The sequence below is a fragment of the Desmodus rotundus genome, chromosome 12 (assembly GCF_022682495.2).
Source record: "Desmodus rotundus isolate HL8 chromosome 12, HLdesRot8A.1, whole genome shotgun sequence".
Taxonomy (NCBI): Eukaryota; Metazoa; Chordata; class Mammalia; order Chiroptera; family Phyllostomidae; genus Desmodus; species Desmodus rotundus.
In genome coordinates this window covers 31,828,347-31,849,727 of record NC_071398.1, presented here as the reverse complement: position 1 = coordinate 31,849,727, position 21,381 = coordinate 31,828,347, and the positions used below count along the sequence as shown (strand labels likewise).

The 21,381-nt window shown below is 38.7% G+C and overlaps 1 long non-coding RNA gene across 3 annotated transcripts in view; it reads right to left on the bottom strand.

The window, feature by feature from the left end:
* Window positions 1-21,381, bottom strand: part of LOC123479316 (uncharacterized) — a 60,293-nt gene that overhangs the window by 25,183 nt on the left and 13,729 nt on the right. The window contains exons 2-3 of one of the 3 annotated variants that reach the window (XR_008425644.1): window positions 14,718-14,857; window positions 13,514-13,593 (exon numbers count right to left, since the gene is read on the bottom strand). This is a non-coding gene — a long non-coding RNA (uncharacterized lncRNA). The remainder of the gene's footprint in view (window positions 1-13,513; window positions 13,594-14,717; window positions 14,858-21,381) is intronic. The other 2 variants (XR_006654898.2, XR_006654900.2) reach the window with 2 other exon arrangements.

The following is a 21,381-nucleotide window of genomic DNA, read 5'->3' as shown; positions in this document are numbered from 1 at the left end:
CTCATCTGGAGATACTGCTGATGGTCCTTGAGGTCTGTGACTGCAGATACAGGTGCCAGGCTGCCCTCTCAGGAGCGTCTGACTTGAGCTGGGGTAAGGCAGTGGTTGACCCCAGGTGCTGGGGTCTTTATATTAGCCACCTGGTGCCACCCTGACTGCAGCCTGGGGACCCAGCTCTGGCACAGATGGGTGCCAAATTCCTCACTGATGAGAGGGTCCACCGCCCATAATTCAAGGCTTCTACAGACACTTCCTGGTGCCTTGGTTTCCAGAGGCTTCAGAACCTTGTAAGTATTAACAAACTAGATAAATGCCTAGCCTCCAGGAGCTACCAGCCAATATGTTAGTCGAGACACAGGGTCCTATGTCAAGAAAGCAGCCCCCAGCTTAGATGACAACAAAAGAAATTAAGAGCTTTTCCCACCCCAAGGAAGAGAATCTGATAGCAAAAGAAAACCCAAGTTAAAATTTTAGGACCAGGAAATAAAAGTAAGCAAGACAGAAAACTCACTATATAGACTTAATAGCAGAATGTAAAGTTACAGTGAACTTGGAGATCAATAGAAATTATGCAATCTGAATTACAAAGTGAAAAATAGACTTAAAATGAACGGATCCTCATGTACCTGGGGGATACGGACCTAACATTCATGCTGTTGGAGTCCCAGAAAGAGAAGAGAAAGAGGATGATGCTGAAAAAAATTGAGAAAATAAAAGGCTGAAAAATGCCAAGTTGGGCAAAAAATACACACTGTATATTCAAGAAGCTAGGCAAGAAGCCCGTGAATCAGATGTAATGTTGAACAACTGTTCTCATGTAAATCTCAACAGTAAAAACTTGGTTACAGTGACACAGGCAAGAACAGAGTTCGCTTTGGTCAGGAGTTCTACTTCAGACTGCACAGGAAAACTCTTAGGAGGCTGGCAATGCTGGAATATTTTGATCTGGATGGAGATTATCCCAGGTTTTAAAAATGAAGTAGATAATATATGCATTTATATTACATTTTAAAAGTTCAGAATAAGTTTTAAAATCCCAGCTTCTCACCATACTAGCTATACAGGGAAAAACAACACCTGCACTGCACCTAGGGTATGGTAGGGGCTCGGCCCTGAGCTGCACAGCAGGGGTATGGCTCTCTGGGCATACCTGGGTTCAGAACCTTGCAGAGCAGCTGGGCTGGGCTGATGGAGTCTTTTCTGGCTCCATCAGAAAGAGTAAGATAAAAATAACAGGCATACTAGAAGAGAGGGCGAAGGGAACGAAGAAACTATTGAAACAAATAGTTGATGAGTACTTCCCAAACCTATGGAAAGCACTCACATAGTTACCTCAATCCAAAGAGGCCTTCTCCAAGATACATTGTATTAAGACTGTCAAAAATTAATGATAAAGGATTCTCAAGGCAGCCAGGGAAAATAGGGAAATGACCTATAAAGAAAAGCCCATCAGGTTATCATTGGATTTCTTAGCAGAAACTCTACAAGCCAGAAGAGAGTGAAGTCAAATATTCAAACTACTGAAAAAGAAATACCAGCCAAGAATAATATATCCAGCAAAGTTATCCTTGAAATGTGAAGGAGAAATAATGACTTTTCCAGACATACAGAAGCTGAGGGAATTTATCATCAGAAGACCTCCAATGCAAGAAATACGCAAGAGGTTTATTCTACTTGAAACAAAAACCAAAAGGTCACAAAACTACAAGTAAGATCGCCAACAAACTTATAGCCTAAAAAGTGATAATTGTTGGCAACAAAAACACAAAAGGGGAGGGAGTAAAGGTCTTATTTTGTAAAGGATGATGGAGATCAGATGCATTCCAAAGAAAAAGGACTAGGGTATACATGAAACTTTCTTGTTCATAAACCTAATAATAGTAAGTGCAACACACAAAAACCAACAGATAGACACAGCTTAAAAAAAGGAAACAGAAGATGGAGGAGTAGGTAGAATCCCTTTGCTTCCTCGCATAGCCAAAAGGAGGATAACAACAAATCTAAAAACAGAAAACAACCAGAAGTGCCAGAAAATCAAACTTCATGGAACTCCGACAACCAAGGAGTTAAAAAAACATTCACCAGACCAGTAGAAGGGATGGACACAGGCAGCTGGGCAGGCAGAGAGGACCTGCGGCAAGGTGGCAGACTATGCAGGCAAGGCGTGGCTGGCTGAATGGGAAACTAAAGACTCAAGCTTGCTGTAACCTACCACAGGGGGTGGCCGTGGCAGGAGAAACTCCCAGTCTCACGGGAGAGTTGGCAAGTGGGGCTAGACCAGAGCAAGCAAGCTGCATTGTTCCCTCTCTGACCCCTCCCTCACTGACAGCACTACAACGCAGCAAAGAGGGTGACCTCCCCGGGGTGAATACCTAAGGCCCCAGCCTCCTATGACATAACAAGTGCGCTGAGACAAAGAAATACGGCCCAAATAAAAGAACAGATCAAAACTCCAGAAAAAGAGCTAAGCAACAAGAAGATAGACAACCAATCAGATGCAGAGATCAAAACACTGGTAATCATGATGCCCATAGAAATGGTTGAGTATGGTCACAAAAGAGAGGAAAAAGTGAAGGCTATGCAAAGTGATGTAAAGGAAAATGTACAGGCAGCCAACAGTGATGGGAAGGAAATCAACTGGGACTCAAATCAACGATTTGGAACTAAAGGAAGAAATATCCAACCAGAACAGAATGAAGAAATAAGAGTTTAAAAAAATGAGGAGAGGCTCAGGAACATCTGGGACAACTTTAAACCAATACCTGAATCATAGGGGTGCCAGAAGGAGAAGAAAAAGAGCAAGAAGTTGAAAATTTATTTGAATAAATAATGAGAGAAAACTTCCCCAATCTGGCAAAGGGAATAGACTTTCAGGAAGTCCAGGAAGTTCAGAGAGTCCCAAAGAAGTTGGACCCAAGGAAGCACACACCAAGGAACATCAAAATTACATTACATTAAAGATAAGGAGAGAATCTTACAAGCAGCAAGAGAAAAGGAGAGAGTTACCTACAAAGGAGCTCCCATGAACTATCACCTGATTTCTCAAAAGAAACCTTGCAGGCAAGAGGGGCTGGAAAGAAGTGTTTGAAGTGATAAAAGGCAAGGACCTAAATCCAAGATTACTCTATCCAGTAAAGCTATCATTTAGAATGGAAGGGCAGATAAAGAGCTTCTGAGATAAGGTCAAGTTAAAGGAGTTCACCATCACCAAACCCTGAAATGTTAAAGGGACTTAAGAAAAAGAAGATCAAAACTATGAACAGTAAAATGGTAACAAACTCACAACTATCAACAACTGAGTATTAAAAAAAAAAAAAACCTAATCAAACAACTAGAACAGGAACAGAATCAGAGAAATGGAGATCACATGGAGGGTTTTCAGTAGGGAGGGGGAGGGGAGGAAAGGTACAGGGAAGAAGAAGGATAATTGGTAGGCATAAAATAGATAGGGAGAGGTTAAGAATGGTATAGGAAACAGAGAAGTCAAAGAACTTATATGTACAACCCACGGATATGAACTAAGGGGGGCAGGGAATGCTGGAGGGTTAGGGGGCAGGGTGGAGGGGGGATAAAGGGAGAAAAAATTGGGAAAACTGTAATAGCATAATCAATAAAAAATGCTTAAAAAAGATGAGATTAAAAGATACAGAGACAAATGAAAAATAACAATACAACATATCAAAACTTCTAGGATGCGGTGAAAGCAGCAATAAGAGGGAAGTTTATATCATTACGAGCCTATGTCAAGATACAAGAAATCCCAAGTAAACAACCTAACATTACAACTTAAAGAACTAGAAAAAGAAGAACAAAAGCAACCCAAAGTCAGAAGAGAGAAAATAATAAAAATTAGAACGGAATTGAATGAAATAGCAAAAAGACTATATAAAAAAGTAATGCAAAGAATAGCTGGTTCTCTGATAAGATTAATAAAATTGACAAACCCCTGGTGAGACTCACTAAGGAAAAAGAGAAAAGACTCATACAAACAAAATCAAATGAAAGAGAAGTTACTACAGACATCACAGATATACAAAGAACTGTATTACAATACTATGAAAGACTATATGCCACCAAATTCAATAATCTAGAAGAAATGGATAAGTTCCTAGAAATATATAACCTTCCTAGACTGAATCATGAAGAACTGGAAAATCTAAACAGATCAATAAAGAGTGAGGAAATAGAAACAATCACCAAAAACCTCCCCAAAAATAAAAGTCCAGGGCCGATGGCTTCACCAGTGAATTCTACCAAACATTCAAAGAAGATTTGATACCTATCTCAAACTCTTCCAAAAAACTGAATAAGAGGCAATACTTCCTAACACATTTGATGAGGCCAACATAATCCTAATACCAAACCTGAAGGATAAAACACAAAAAAGAAAACTATGGACCAATATATCTGATGAATACAGATGCAAAAATCCTAAACAAAATACTAGCAAATGGAATACATTAAAAAAAATAATAATCACCATCAAGTGGGGTTCAAGGGGCACAAGGATAGTTCAATATATGCAAATCGATCAATGCAATACAACACATTAACAAAACAAAGGAGATTTGATAAGATACAACATGGATTTATTAAAACACTCAATAAAGTGGATATATAAGGAAAGTACCTCAACATACTAAAGGCCATACATAACAAATCCTCAGCCAAAATCATACTTAACAGGGAAAAACTAAAAGATTTCCATCTAAAATCAGGAACAAGACAAGGATGCCCACTCTCACCACTGTTACTCAGCATAGTTTTGGAGGTCCCAGCCAGAGCAATCAGGCAAGAGAAAGAAAGAAAAGGCATCCAAATTGGGAAAGAATAATTAAAAGCCACCAATTGCAGATGACATGATTCTATATATAGAAAACCCTAAAGATTCCACCCCCAAAAAACCTATTAAAAACAATAAACAAATACAGTAATGTTGCAGGATACAAAATCAATGTACAAAAATCCACTGCTTTCCTATATGACAATAATGAAACCTAAGAAAAAGAAATGGAAAAAAACAACAATTTCTTTTGCAATTGCAACCAAAAGAATAAAATATCTAGGACTAAACTTACTAAACGATGTGAAGGACCTATATACTGAAAACAACAAAGCATTACTTTAAAAGATTGGAAAAGACACAATGAAATGGAAAGATGATCCATTTTCATGGATTGGAAGAATCGACATAGTTAAAATGGCCATATTACCCAAAGCAATATAAGATTTAATGTACTCCCTATCAAAAATCTCAATATCCCCTGGCTGGTGTGGCACAGTGGATTGAGTGCCAGCCTGCGAACCAAAGGGTCACCAGTTCAGTTCCAAGTCAGGGCACACACCTGGGTTGCAGGCCAGGTTCCCAGTAGGGGGTGCACAATAGGAACCACACATTGATGTTTCTTTCCCTCTCTTTCTCCCTCCCTTCCCCTCTCTCTAAATAAATAAAATCTTTTTAAAAAAATTCTCAATAGCGTTTTTTAAATAAATAAAACAAAAACCATCAGATTCATATGAAACCAGAAAGACTCCAAATGGCCAAAACAATCCTGAGAAAAAAGAATGAAGCCAGAGGCATCACACTACTTGACCTCAAATTATACTACAGAGCTATAATCAAAACAGCATGGTATTGGCAGAAAAACAGACACACTGATTAATGGAACAGAATTGAGAGCCCAGAAATAAAACCACATGGATATGGGCAAATAGTTGCTGACAAAGGAGCCAAAAACACACAATGGAGAAAAGAAAGCCTGTTCAACGAATGGCGCTGGGAAAATTGGAAAGCCACACACAAAAGAACAAAACTAAGTTACAGTTTATCCCCATGTACACAAATTAATTCAAATGGATCAAAGACTTAAATATAAGATCTGAAACAATAAATTACATAGAAAACATAGGTACTAAACTTATAGACCTTGATCATAAGGAATATTTTATGAATTTGACCTCAAAGGCAAAGGAAATAAAGGCAAAAATAAATGAACGGGACTATTATTAAACTAAAAGACTTATTCACAGCAAAAGAAACTAACAACAAAACAAAAAGGCAACCAACCAAACAGGAAATGACATTTGCAAACAGCTCAATGAGGGGTTAAAATCATATGTATATATATAACTCATACAACTTAGCACCAAACAATCCAATTAAAAAATGGGCAGAGGACCTGAATAGACACCTCTCCTACGAAGACATACAAATGGCCATCAGATATACGAAAAGATGCTCAACTTCACTAGCTATTAGGGAAATGCAAATCAAAATAAAAATGAGATACCATTTCACATCTCTTAGAATGGCTATTATCAACAAGAAAGATAATAACAAGTGTGGAGCTTTGGCCAGTGTGGCTCAGTTGGTTGGAGCATCATCCCATAAACCAAAAGGTCACAGGTTCGATTCCCAGTCAGGGCATATGCCTAGGTTGTAAGTTTGGTCCCCTGTCGGGGTACGTTGAGAAGAAACCAATTGATGTTTCTCTCACATCAGTGTTTCTCTCTTTCTCTACCTCCCTTCTCTCTCTGGAATCAATGTAATTGTCCTCATGTGAGGGTTTTAAATTAATTAATTAATTAAATAGAAAGTGTTAGGTTGCACAGAAAAAGGAACCCTCATTCACTGCTGGTAGGAATTTGACTGGAACAGCCGCTATGGAAAACGGTATGGCAGTTCCTCCAAAAATTAAGAATAGAGTCACCCTATGACCCAGCAATCCTTCTTCTGGGTTATCTACTCAAAAATATTTATTTGCAAAGATATATGCAAATAAATGTTCATTGCAGCATTATTTACAGTGGCCAAGACATGGTGACAACCAAAGTGTCCTTTGATAAAGGATTGGATAGGACTTCCGGCCAAGATGGAGGTGTAGGTAGACACACTGTGTCTCCTTGCACAACCAAAAGAAGAACAACAACAAATTTTAAAACAAAAAACAACCAGAACTGACAGAAAATCCAACTGTATGGAAGTCTGACAACCAAGGAGTTAAAGAAGAAACATTCATCCAGACCGGTAGGAGGGGCGGAGACAGGAAACCGAGTGGAGAGGATTCGCACCAAGTCTGTGGCTGGAGGACTGGGGTGGGCAAGGTGGTGGCTGGTGGACTGGGTGAGGCAGTGGCTTGTGGACTGGGTGGTCCCACATTCATGAGCAGATAAACGAGAGGAACAACTGGGGAGCGAGACAGACCTCCCAACCCAGGGTTCCAGTGCTGGAAAAGAAAACCTCATAGCCTCTGACTGAAAACACCTGTGGTGGTCGGGGCCACAGCAGGAGAAAGTCCCAGCCTCACAGGAGAGTTCATTGGGGAGATTCACAGGTCCTTACACAAACCCACCCACCCAGGAATCAGCACCAGAAGGGCCCAAGTTGACTGTGGGTAGTGGAGGAAGTGACTGAAAACCAGCAGAGAGTGGAGCAAGTGGCACTGTTCCCTGTTGGACCCCTCCCCCACATACAGCACCACAACGCAGTGTCGTGAGTTGCCCCACCCTCATGAACACCTAAGGCTCTGCCCCTTACTATGTAACAGGCTCACTGAGACAAAAAAAAAAAAAAAAATGGCCCAAATGAAGAACAGATCAAAGCTCCCCAAAAAAAAAAAAAAAAATACAACTATGTGATGAAGAGATAGCCAACCTATCAGATGCTCAGTTCAAAACACTGGTAATCAGGATGCTCGCAGAAATGGTTGAGTATGGTTACAAAATAGAAGGAAAAATGAAGACTATGAAAAGTGATATAAAGGAAAATGTACAGGGGAACCAACAGTTATGGGAAGGAAACTGGGACTCAAATCAACAGTGTGGAGCAGAAGGAAGAAAGAAACATTCAACCAGAACAGAATGAAGAAACAAGAGTTCAAAAAAATGAGGAGAGGCTTAGGAACCTCCAGGACATCTTTAAATGTTCCAACATCTGAATTATAGGGGTGCCAGAAGGAGAAGAAAAAGAGCAAGAAGTTGAAAATTTATTTGAAAAAATATGAAGGAGAACTTCTCCAATCTGGCAAAAGAAATAGACTTTCAGGAAGTCCAGGAAGCTCAGAGAGTCCCAAAGAAGTTGGTCCCAAGGAAACACCAAGGAACATCATAATTACATTACCTAAGATTAAAGATAAAGAGAGAATCTTAGAAGCAGCAAGAGAAAAGGACAGAGTTACCTACAAAGGAATTCCCATGAGACTATCAGCTGATTTCTCAAAAGAAACCTCGCAGGCAAGAAGGGGCTGGAAAGAAGTGTTTGAAGTGATAAAAGGCAAGGACCTAAATCCAAGATTACTCTATCCAGCAAGCTATCATTTAGAATGGAAGGGCAGATAAAGAGCTTCTGAGATAAGGTCAAGTTAAGCGAGTTCATCATCACCAAGCCCTTATTATATGAAATGTTAAAGGGACTTATCTAAGAAAAAGAAGATAAAAAATATGAACAGTAAAGTGATAACAAACTCACAGCTATTAACAACAGAACCTAAAGAAAACAAAAACAAAAACAAACTAAGCAAACAACTAGAACAGGAACAGAGTCACAGAAATGGAGATCACATGGAGGGTTATCAGCAGGGAAGGCGAGGGGGTGGGGGAAAGTACAGAGAATAAGTAGCATAAATGGTAGGCAAAAAATAGACAGGAGGAGGTTAAGAATAGTATAGGAAATGTAGACAGAAGCCAAAGAACTTATATGTATGACCCATGGACATGAACTAAAGGGGGGGGCAGGGGGAATGAGGGTGGGAGGGAGGAGGGGAATAAAGGTGGGAAATGGGACAACTGTAATAGCATAATAAATAAAATATATTTTTAAAAAAGGGTTGGATAAAGAAGACGTACATATATATACAATAGAATACTACTTAGTCATAAGAAGAGATGATATACCTCCAATTTTGACAACATGGATAGACCTTGAGAATATTATGCTAAGCGAAGTAAGTCAGTCAAAAAAAGCTAAGAACCATATGATTTCACTCATATGTGGGATATAAAACTGAAACTCACAGACACCAACAACAGCATGGTGATTGGCAGAGGGAAGAGGAAGGGGGAGAAAAGAGTAAAGGGGGCCAAATACATGGTGACAGAAGATGATTTGACTGTGGGTGGTGGGCACACAGGGCAGTACACAGATCATGGATCATAGAAACACACCCTTGAAACCTATATGACTCTATTGACCAGTGTCACCCCAGTAAAGTTAATTTTAAAAAATAAATAAAACACTGAAAAAAATTAAAGTGGATCAAAAACTTAAAGGTAAGACCTAAAAGTATAAAACAGAAGATAACATAAAGGAAAAGCTTTATGACACTGGATTTAGCAATAATTTCTTAGATATGACACCAAAGGCACAGCCACAAAAGAAAAAAGAAACGGGAGTTCCGGCTAAGATGGAGGAGTAGGTAGAGACCCTTCGCTTCCTCGCACAACCAAAAGGAGGATAACAACCAATCTGAAATCAATAAACAACCAAAATCGCCAGAAAACCAAACTGCATGGAACTCCAACAACAAAGGAATTAAAAAATCAACCAGAACAACCAGACTGGCAGGGCCATGGCAGCAAAGAGGGTTACCCTGCCCAGGTGAATACCCAAGGCCCCATCCCCTTACAACATAGCAACTGTGCCAAGACAAAGAAATATGGCCCAAATGAAAGAACAGAGCATAAACTCAGAAAGAGAGATAAGCGATGAGGAGATCGCCAACCTACCTGATGGAGAATTTAAAGCCCTGGTAATCAAAATGCTCACAGATCTGATTGAGTTTGGTCAAAAAATGAAAAAAAACAAATGAAGGATACCCAAAGTGAAATAAAGCAGAATATTCATGGAACCAACAGTGACAGGAAGGAATCCAGGACTCAAAGCAATGATTTGGAACAAAAGGAAAAAATAAATATCCATCCAGATCAAAATGAAGAAACAAGAATTCAAAAAAGTGAAGAGGAAACCTCTTACAAACCTCTGGGACAACCTGAAACATTCCAATATCCGAATTATAGGGGTGCCAAAAGGAGAAAAGGAACACCAAGAAATTGAAATTTTATTTGAACAAATAATGAAGGAAAACTTCCCCAATCTGCCAAAGGAAATAGACTTCCAGGAAGTCCAGGAAGCCCAGAGAGTCCCAAGGAAGTTGGACCCAAAGAGGAAAACACCAAGGCACATCATCATTAAGTTACCCAAGGTTAAATATAAGGAGATCATCTATCTTGAAAGCTGCAAGAGAAAAGGAGACAGTTACCTACAAAGGAGTTCCCATAAGACTGTCAGCTGATTTCTCCAAAGAGACCTTATGGGCAAGAAGGGGCTGGAAAGAAGTATTTGAAGTCATGAAAGGCAAGGATCTACATCCAAGATTACTCTATCCAGCAAACTTTCATTTAGAATGGAAGGGCAGATAAAGTGCTTCCCAGATAAGGTCAAGTTAAGGGTGTTCATCATCACCAAGCCCTTATTATATGAAATGTTAAAGGGACTTATCTAAGAAAAAGACAATAAAAATTATAAACATTAAAATGACAACAAACTCACAACTATCAACAAATGAACCTAAAAGAAAAGAAAAACAATGAAAATAAAAACTAAGCAAACAACCAGAACAGGAACAGAATCAGAGAAATGGACGTCACACAGAGGGATTTCTATGGGGAGGGGGAAAGGAGGAATGGGGGGAAAAGGTACAGGGAAGAAGAAGCATGGTTAGTAGGCATAAGGTAGACAGGTAGAGATAAAAAATGGTATGGGAAACAGAGGACTTGAAGAACTTAAATGTACAACCCATGGACATGGACTAAGGGTGGGATGCTGGAGGTTTGGGGGGCAGGGTGGAGGGGGAATAGAGGGGGAAAAGTTGGGAAAACTGTAATAGCATAATCAATAAAAAATATTTTTAAAAATCTTTAAAGAAAAAGAAACAAATTGGACTTCATGAAAACTAAAGTTTTGTTCATCAAAAGACAATATCAAGCCCTGGCTGGGTAGCTCAGTTGGTTGGAGCATTATCCTGTACACCAAAAGGTTGTGGGTTTGATCCCTGGTCAGGGAACATATCTAGGTTGTGGGTTCAATACCCAGTCTGGGTGCATATGGAAGGCAACTTATCAATGTTTATCTCTTACATCCATGTTTCTTTCTCTCTGTCTTCCCCACTTCCTCTGTCTCTCTCTCTGAAATAAATAAAAATCATATCCTCAGGTGAGGATTAAAAAATAAAGAATAAATAAAAGACAATGTGGTTTCCATAAAACCACAGAATGGGAGGAAATATTTAAACCTTATATCCAGTAAGGGATTAATATCCAGAATATACAGAGAGCCCCTAAGATTCAACAACAAAAGAACAAGCAACCCACTTCAAGAACGGGCAAAGGACTTGAATAGTCATTTCTCCAAAGAAGATACACAAAGGAAGAGCCAATAAGCATATGAAAAGATACTCAACATCACTAATCATTAGGGAGGAGGGTGGCAGAAGGAGAACAGAAAGAGCAAGAAATTGGAACTCTATCTGAAAAAATAGTGAAAGAAAACTTTCCTAATTTGGTGAAGGAAATAGACATGCAAGTCCAGGAAGCACAGAGTCCCAATTACAATGGATGCAAATAGGTCCATTCCAAGACACCTTTTAATCATAATTAAAAGGCCAAAGGTTAATGATGAAGAGAAAGACTCTTATAAGCAGCAAGAGGAAGAAGTTAGTTACCAGATGATTGCCAGATGGGAGGAGGGAGGGAGAGAATGGGTGAAGAGGTAAAGGGATTAAGAAGTACAAATAGGGCCCTGGCTGGTGTGGCTCAGTGGATTGAGTGCCGGCCTGTGAACCAAAGGGTCACGGGTTTGTTCCCAGTCAGGGCACATGCTTGAGTTGCCAGCTAGGTTCCTACACTGGGGCACACGAGGCAAGCACACATTGATGTTTCTTTCCCTCTCTTTCTCCTTTCCTTCCCTCTCTCTAAAAATAAATATATCTCTTTTTTTAAAGTACAAATAGGTAGTTACAGAATAGCCACGAGGATGTAAAGTACAGTATAGGAAATATAGCCAATATGTATACCCATAGACATGAACAATGGTGGGGGGATTGCCTGAGGGAGTATGGGGTGCTGGGTAGAAGGGGGGGAAACAGGGACAACTGTAATGGCATAATCAATAAAATATAACTTTAAAAAATCAGCCAGGACAGTAAGTCTGAACACCATCAAACAAACCAACCTAATTAACATTTATAAAAACTTCGCACAACAAAAAAAGAACACATATCATTCTCAAGTACAGGGGACATTTACCAACATATATCATACTTGGGTCATAAAACAAGTCTCAACGAATTGAAAGGATTCAAGTGACATAAAATATGTTCTCATTCATAATGGAATTAAACTACAAATCACTAACAGAAAGATACTTTAAAAATCTCCAAGTATTTAGGAATTAAATAATACAGTTCCTAAAAACCCATGGATCAAAGAATAAATCAAATGAGAAATCCAAAAGCTGGTATTGGGTTGGCCAAAATGTTCATTTAGTTTTTTTCATAAAATAGACACATTTTTCATTTTCACCAATAACCTTATTGATTTGGATATTTTGAATATGTCAGCTATCTCCCGTGTGGCATAATGTTAATTGTTCTCAATTAATGTTTTGATTTGATCGCCATCAACTTCAACTGGTCTACCCGACCATGGAGCATCATCCGGTGAGAAATCTCCAGCATGAAACTTTGCAAGCCACTTTTGACACATTTTATCAGTCACACCACCTTCTCCATACACTGCAAACATCTTTTTCTGCGTTTCAGTTTCGTTTTACTTTTCTTGAAATAATAAAGCATAATATGCTGAAAGGGTTGCTTATTTTCTTCCATCTTCAATATTAAAATGGCTATACAAAAATTCACCAATTTTGATAATTTTTAAATGCATGCTGATATGTCAGCTGTCACAATACAATCTAACAAAATTGTTTCAAATTAAGTTAAAGACAACTAAGCACTACCAGAGCCATCTTAGTGCAAAAACCCAAACAACTTTTTAACCAACCCAGTACTTTGATAAGATCAATAAAATTGATATCTAGCCAAACTTCCAGAAAAAGAGTAAAGACATAGGTTATCAATATCAGAATGAGATGATGTTGCTACAAATCTCCCAGATATTAAAGAGATAATGAGGGAATATATGAACAACTTTTACATCAATAGTCAACCACTTAGATGGAATGGACAAATTCCATCAGAGACACAAATTACCAAAGCTCATCCGTGAGTAAACTCATAACCAGAAATGTTCTATAGCTACCAAAGTCATTGACTGTTTAGTTTAAATTTTTTATTTTATTTTATGTTTCCAGTTACATTTACATTCATTCAATTGAACTGCATTTACATTTAATTCAATTACATTCAGTTGACATTTAACATATTAGTTTCAGTTTTACAGCATAGTAATTAGACATATAATTTATGAAGTGATTCCCCCCAATAAGGCCAGTACCCACCTGGCACTATACATAGTTATCACAATTTTTTTCATTTTTATTTATTTATTCTTCTGGAGTCAGCTTTCATGATTCAATACCTTAAAGAGGAACAAATAATTAGGTCATTTTTAATATTTCAAATACAAATAAAAGACAGCTAAATAGCCACTCCACTGAATTTCTCCCAAATGACTTTAGAACCCATCCAAAACATATAATTCCTTTTTAAATTTTTTTCATTCAATATTATTTTTGTATTAGTTTCAGGTGTACAGCATAGTGATTAGACAATCATATACTTTACAAAGTGTTCCCCTTGATATTTCCTGTACTCAACTGGCACCATATGTAACAATATTATTGACTATATTCCTCATGCTGTACTTTTCACCCCTGTGAATGTGTACTTTTAAATATTTCTATTTAAAAAACCCTCTAGTTTCTGATAGCTTCACTAGCAACCAATCGATGCTTCTCTCTCACATTGATGTTTCTCTACCTCTCTTTCTCCTTCCCTTCTCCTCTTAAAAAAAAAAAAAAAAAAAAAAAAAAAAGCTGAAACAGTTTCTCACCAGTAGACCTGCTTTACAGAAATACAGGAGTCCTTTAGGGTCAAAGTGAAAGAACACTAGATGGTAATTCAAAGCTATAAGTAAAAGTAAGGAACACCTGTGTCTTAGTCAACTTGGATGCCATAACCAAATACCTTAGGCTGAGTGGCCTAAACAACAGTTCTTAGTTCCGGAAGCTGGGAAGTCCAAGGTCAAGGTGCCAGCAGATTTGGTGAAGGCCCACTTCCTGGCTTGCAGACAGTGATTTCTCATTGTGCCCTCAAAGTGCAGACAGATAAAGAGATCTCTCTTTTGTCTCTTCTTTTAAGGGCACTAATCTCATCATGAGAGCTCAACTCTCAAGATCTATTCATCTCCCAGAGGCTCCACCTCCAAATATCATATTGGGGGTTCAGGTTTGACATGAATTTTGGGGGACACAATTCAGTCTATGGCAAACAGTAAAGGTAACTGCATTGGTAAATGTAAAAGCCAGTACTATTGTATTTTGTATAGTTTGTAACTCCTCTTTTTCTTGTATTATTTAATAGGCAAATGCACAAAACAATCATTAAAAATCTATGGCTGCCCTGGTTGGGTGGCTCCATTGGTTGGAGAGTCATCCTGAACACCAAAAGGTTTCATGTTCAATTCCCAGTCAGGCAACATACCTTGCTTGTGGGATCGATATCCAATTGAGGCGGCATCTGATCGAGGATTCTCTCTCATACTGATGTCTGTCTGTCTGTCTGTCTCTCTCCCTCTGTCTCTGTCTTCCCCTTCCTCTCTCTCTAAAATCAATAAACATATCCTCGGGAGAGAATTACAAAAATTATATGGTAATGGGCTCCTATTATAAAGACACAACCTGTGACAATAATAATATAAAGGAGGGGGACACAGATGTATAGGAACAGAGTGTATAGTATTGAAACTCACTGATATTATTCAAATTAGGGTATTATAAGTTTATCCTTGATTGTCATAACATGTTATAGGTAATCCCCAAGGTAACCACTAAGAAATACCTAAAAAAATTTTTTTAAAGGAGAAGGGACTCAAGAAGGTGTGTGTTTAAAATAAATACAAAAACAGGCAGCGATGAAGGAACTGGGGAACAAAAACATACTAGACATACAGGAAACAAATAAATGGGAGAAGTAAATCCAAAAGAAAGCTGCGGTGGTTGTATTAGTATCAGGCAAAATAGAATACAGCTTTAAAATATAGCTTATAAAATTATAGGCATAATAAAATATGGCTTTAAAATTTCTTTCACAAGAGTCAAAGAAAAACATATTGATTTTAAAAAATTCAACCCATCAGCCCTGGCCGGGCAGCCCAGTTGGTAGGAGCATCCGCTCATGCACCAAAAAGGCTGTGGATTTGATCCCCAGTCAGGGCATATAGGCAGGTTGTGGGGTCAATCCTTGGTCAGGGTACATACGGGAGGCAACTGATCAATGTTTCTCTCTCACATCATGTATCCCTCTCTCTCTGCCTTCCTCTCCCTCTAAAACCAATAAACATATCCTCGAGTGAGGATTAAAAAAACCCAAAAAGTTCAACCCATCAAGAAGCTATAACAATTATAAACACATACACACCAAACAACAGAGCTCCAAAATATATGAACCCAAAACTGACAGAACCGAAGGGAGAAATAGACAGGGCAGGGCAAAAGTACATTTACAGTTGTGAGTATGAAAAACACAGAGTTTATTCTTGTATAATTATTTATTAATTATACTATTATTTTTCATAGGAACAACTGTAAACCTACTTTTGCCCCACCCTGTATAATAACAGTTGGAAACTTTATTTATTTTAAGATTTTAGTTATTTATTTTTAGAGAGAGGGGAAGGGAGGAAGAGAGGGATACATCAATGTGTGGTTGCCTCTCGTGTGCCCCCTACTGGGAACCTGGCCCACAACCCAGGCATGCGCCCTGACTGGGAATTGAACCGGTGATGCTTTGGTTAGCAGGCTGGCATTCAATCCACTGAGCCACACCAACCAGAGCAATAATTGGAAACTTTAATTCCCCACTTTCATAATGTATTGAACAACTAGACAGAAATTCAGTATGGAGATAGAGGACTTGAACACTAAGTTACCTAGATCTAACGAAATATATAGAACATTTAACCCAACACTAAGCAAAATAAACATTCTTCTCAACAGCACGTGGAATATTCTCAAGGACAGACCAGTTGTTAGGCCACAAAACAAGTCCTCACAAAACAATTTAAAATAAATTTGAACAAACTGAAAAAATACAAAGAATCTTCTTTGACCATAATGGAATGAAACTAGAAATCAGTAACAAAACAAAATTGTTTTTTGTGTGTGGAAAATTCCGAACATATGGACATTAAAGGACATGCTCTTAAATAACCAATGAGTCCAAGAAGAAATCACAAAGGAAAGCTTTTAAATACTTGGATACTACAGAAATGGGGAAAAAAAACCCAAAACCTTACAGGAATGCAGTGCTCTGAGGGAAATTTATAGCTCTAAATGACTACTACATAAAAACAAATCCATTAACACCTAACTACACCTTACGGAACAAATAAAAGAAAAGCAAACTAAACTCAAAGTCAGTAGATGTAAGGAAATAATGAGGCCCAAAGTGGAGACAAATGAAATAAAGCACAGAAACAAAATAAAATCTACTATACAAGCTGGCTCTTTGAAAAGATCAATAAAATGAACAATTATTTAGACACAGTGGCTAAGAAAAATGAAGACTCAAATTACTAACATTATAAGTGAAAAATAGAATATTACTACTGATTTTACAGAAATAAAAAAAGGGTAAGAGAATACTATGGACAATATATGCCAGCATATTAGGAAACCCAGATGAATATCTGGAAACACAAAATCTACCAACATTGACCCAAGGAGAAATAGAAAGTCTGAATAGCTCTATAACAAGTAAAGGAATTGAGTCAGTAATCATAAAACATCCCAAGAAAGGAAAGCCCAAAACCAGACAGTTTCACCGATGTATTCCACCAAACAGTAAGGAATTAACACGAACCCATCCCAAAGTCTTGCAAAAAATAGAAGTGGAGGGAACATCTCTTAACTCATTCTATGAAGCCAGCATAACCCTGATGTCAAAGTCAGACAAAGATATCACAAGAAAAAAATTTAGACACCAATGAATATAAACACAAACATCCTCATGGTACTATTAGTTCTAATGTTATGTGTGTGTGTGTGTGTGTATTCCTTGGATTTCTACATATAAGATCATGCCATCCACAAATAGAGATAGTTTTCCATCTTCCTGTCTACTTTGGATGCCTCTCATTTCATTCTCTGCCTAACTGTTCTGGATAGAACTTCTGGTACTATACTAAACAGAAGTGGTGAAAATGGGAACCTTTGCCTTGTTCCTGATCTTATAGGGAGAGCTTCTAGTATTTCACTACTGATTATATTAGTTTTGGGTTTTTCCAAAAACCCATTTTATCATGGTGAGGAACAACTGTAAACCTACTTTTTTCTTGTATTCCTAGTTTTTAAAATATATTTTATTGATTATGCTATTAGAGTTGTCCCAATTTTTCTCCCTTTGCCCCGCTCCACCTGGTACCCGCCATTCTCTCCAGCAATCCCGCCCCCCCCCATTAGTTCATGTTCATATGTCATACATGGAAGTTCTTTGGCTTCTTCATTTCCTATACTGTTCTTAACATTTCCCTGTCTATTTTGTACGTACCATTTATGCTTCTTATTCCCTGTACCTTTTCCCTCCTTCCCCCACCTTCCTGCTGATAACCCTCCTTGTGATCTCCATATCTATGATTCTATTCCTGCTCTGCTTGTTTGCTTAGACTGCTTTTTAAAATTCAGTTGTTGATAGTTGTGAATTTGTTGCCATTTTAATGTTCATAGTTTTGATCTTCTTATTTTTCTTAAGTCCCTTTAACATTTCATGTAATAATGGCTTGGTGATGATGAACTCCTTTAGCTTTACCTTGTGTGGGGAGCACTTTGTCTGCCCTTCCATTCTAAATGAAAGCTTTGCTGGATAGAGTAATCTTGGGTGTAGGTCCTTGCCTTTCATGACTTGGGATACTTCTTTCCAGGCCCTTCTTGCCTGCTGATTTTGAGAAATCAGCTGATAGTCTATGAGCACTCCTTTGTAGGCAAATGTTTCCTTCCTTCTTGCTGCTTTTAAGATGTCTCTTTGTCTTAATCTTGGGGAATGTAATATGATGTGTCTTGGTGTGCTCCTCTTTGGGTCCAACTTCTTTGGGACTCTCTGGGCTTCTTGAACTTCCTGGAAGTCTATTTCCTTTGCCAGATTGGGGAAGTTCTCCTTCATTATTTTGGGGTTTTCTTTCAGGTTAAGTTGTTGATAGTTGTGAATTTGTTGTCATTTTGCTGTTCATATTTTTGATCATCTTCTTTTCCTTAGATAAGTCCCTTTAACATTTCATATACTAAGGGCTTGGTGATGATGTACTTCTTTAACTTGACCTTGCCTGGGGAGCACTTTATCTGCCCTTCCATTCTAAATGACAGCTTTGCTGGATAGAGTAATCTAGGTTGTAGGTCCTTGTTTTTTAATCACTTTGAATACTTCTTGGCAGTCCCTTCTAGCCTGAAAAGTTTCTTTTGAGAAATCAGCTGACAGTCTTATGGGAACTCCTTTGTAGGTAACTAACTACTTTTCTCTTGCTGCTGCTTTTAAGATTCTCTTTTTATCTTTAACCTTTGGCATTGTAATATTGATGTGTCTTGGTGTGTATTGGGTCCATGTTGTTTAGGACTGTCTGTGCTTCCTGGACTTGTGTGTCCATTTCCTTCACCAAATTAGGGAAGTTTTCTTTCATTATTTTTTTAAAGTAAGTTTTCAATTCCCTTCTCTTCCTGTTTTCCTCTGGCACCCTTATGACTCTGATATTGGTAGATGTCCCAGAGGCTCCTTAGCCTATCCTCATTTTTTTTTGAATTCTATTTTCTTCTTGCTGTTTTTATTGAATGTTTTTTCTTCCTTATGTTCTAAATTGTTGATTTGGTTCTTGTCTTCATCCCCTCCACTGTTGATTATTATTATTATTTTAAGATTTATTTATTTTTAGACAGAGGGGAAGGGAGGGAGAGAGAGAAAAACATCAATGCGTGGTTGCCTCTCGTGCCTCCCCAACTGGGGACCTGGCTCACAACGCAGGCATGTGCCCTGACTGGGAATCCAACCAGTGACCCTTTCTTTCACAGGTTGGCATCCAATCGACTGAGTCACACCAGCCAAGGCCCCTGTAGATTATTCTTTATTTCACTTAATGTAACCTTTATTTCTGCCTGGGTCTTTCTTTTGTGCTGTTGAAGTACCCAATATTCCTTGAGCATCCTGACCAGTAGTGTTTTGAACTCTGCTTCTGACAGGTTGTTTATCTCCATTCATTTAGTTCCTTTTCTGGTGTTCTGTTCTGTTTTTTCATTTGGGCCATATTTCTTTGTCTCCTCATTTTGGCAGCCTCCCTGTGTTTGTTTCTGTGTGTTAGGTGGAGCTGCTTTGAATCCCTGTCTTAGTAGCATGGCCTATTGTAGACAAGTGCTCCTATAAGTTATATGGGGTGGTCCTTAGGTAATCTCCCAGGAGGAGCAACCCATGTCACTGCTCTGTGGCTGTGTGTAGGGGAGGGCTCAGAGAGGGGACAATACCGCTGCCTGGCATCTGGAGTTTTGTCTAGGAGGAAGCTGTCTCCTGTCACTCACTCTGATACCAGTAACTTCAGTTTCTCCCCGTATGCCACTGGTGCTCTTCCAGCTTGCCCTGGTGCTGAATCCCAGAGGGAGCAAATCTGTCTAAGTCTTAAGTCCATTTCAGGCCCTTTAAGAAGAGTCTTCTATGAATCCTGAAGCTTCTTCTGCTGTGCCAACCCCCACTGGTTTTTACAGGCAGAAGTTACGGAGATTTATCTTCCTGGCACTGGAACCCTGGGCTAGGTGGTCTGGTCTAGGGCTGGGATCCCTCACTCCTGAGTTATCCCTCCCAATTTTTATCCACCACATGTGAATGTGGACTGCTGTACTGCACCTCTGTCCCACTCCACATCTCCGCATCTCCTCCCCTCCTACCCATCTGGATGAATGTGGCTTTCTTAAATCCTTTGTTGTCAGACTTCCATAAACCTCAGTTTTCTAACGATTCTGGGTGATATTTGTATTGTAACCTAGTTGCAATTTTTAAAATGTTTTATTTATTTATTTTTAGAAAGAGGGGAAGGGAGGGAGAAAGAGAGGGAGAGAAACGTTGATGTGTGGTTGACTCTTGCACATCCCCAACTAGGGACCCGGCCCACAACCCAGGCATGTGCCCTGCCTGGGAATCGAACCAGCAACCCTGTGGTTTGCAGGCTGGCACTCAATCCACTGAGCCACACCAGTCAGGGCCTAGTTGTAATTTTTGCTGTAGTTGTACAAGGAGAGGCATGTTTACTACGCTTCCATCTTGACTGGAAGTCTTCTATTCCTAGTTTAAGTGTTTTTAATCATGAAACGATGTTGAATTTTGTCAAAAGTTTTCCTGCATTTATTGAGATAATTGCATTTCCCCCCCTCCCTACTAGTAATATTACAGCAGTTGATTTTTGTATGTTGAACTATCCTTATATTCCTTGGATAAATCTTATGTGATCATGTTGTATAATCATTTTAATATACTGCTACATTCATCTGCTGGTATTTTCTTGAGGATAAAGAAATTCAGCAAAGTTGTAGGATACAAGATCAATATTTTAAAAAATCAGTATCTATGCACTAGCTATGAGCAATCTAAGAAGGAAGTTTATAAAATCATTCTACTTACAATACCATCAAAAAGAATAAAATAGAAATAAGTTCAATCAAGGCAGTACAAGACTTGTGAACCTCAAACCATAAAATCCTTTGGAAAGAAATTAAAGACAACCTAAAAAATGGAAAGACATCTTGTGTTCAAGGGTTGAGAGACGTAATATTGTTAAGATGACAATATTCCCAAAGAATTCTACATACTGAAAGCAATCCCTACCAAAACCCCCAAAGTATTTTTTTTTTGCAGAAACAGAAAAAGTGACCCTAAAATTCATATGGAATTGCTAGTACCCCAAATAGTCTAAACAATCTTGAAAAAGAAGAATGAAGTTGGAGGATTCACACTTCTCAGTTTCAAAATGTACTACGAAGGTACAGTTATTAAGACAGTGTGGTGGATTGAGGCAGCAGATGGTGGCGAGATAGGTGGGAGCAGAGTCCACTTCCCCTCAGCACCAGTGAAACACCTAGCTGATCTGAGGAACAGAGCAAACAGCCAATGGTGTTCCAGC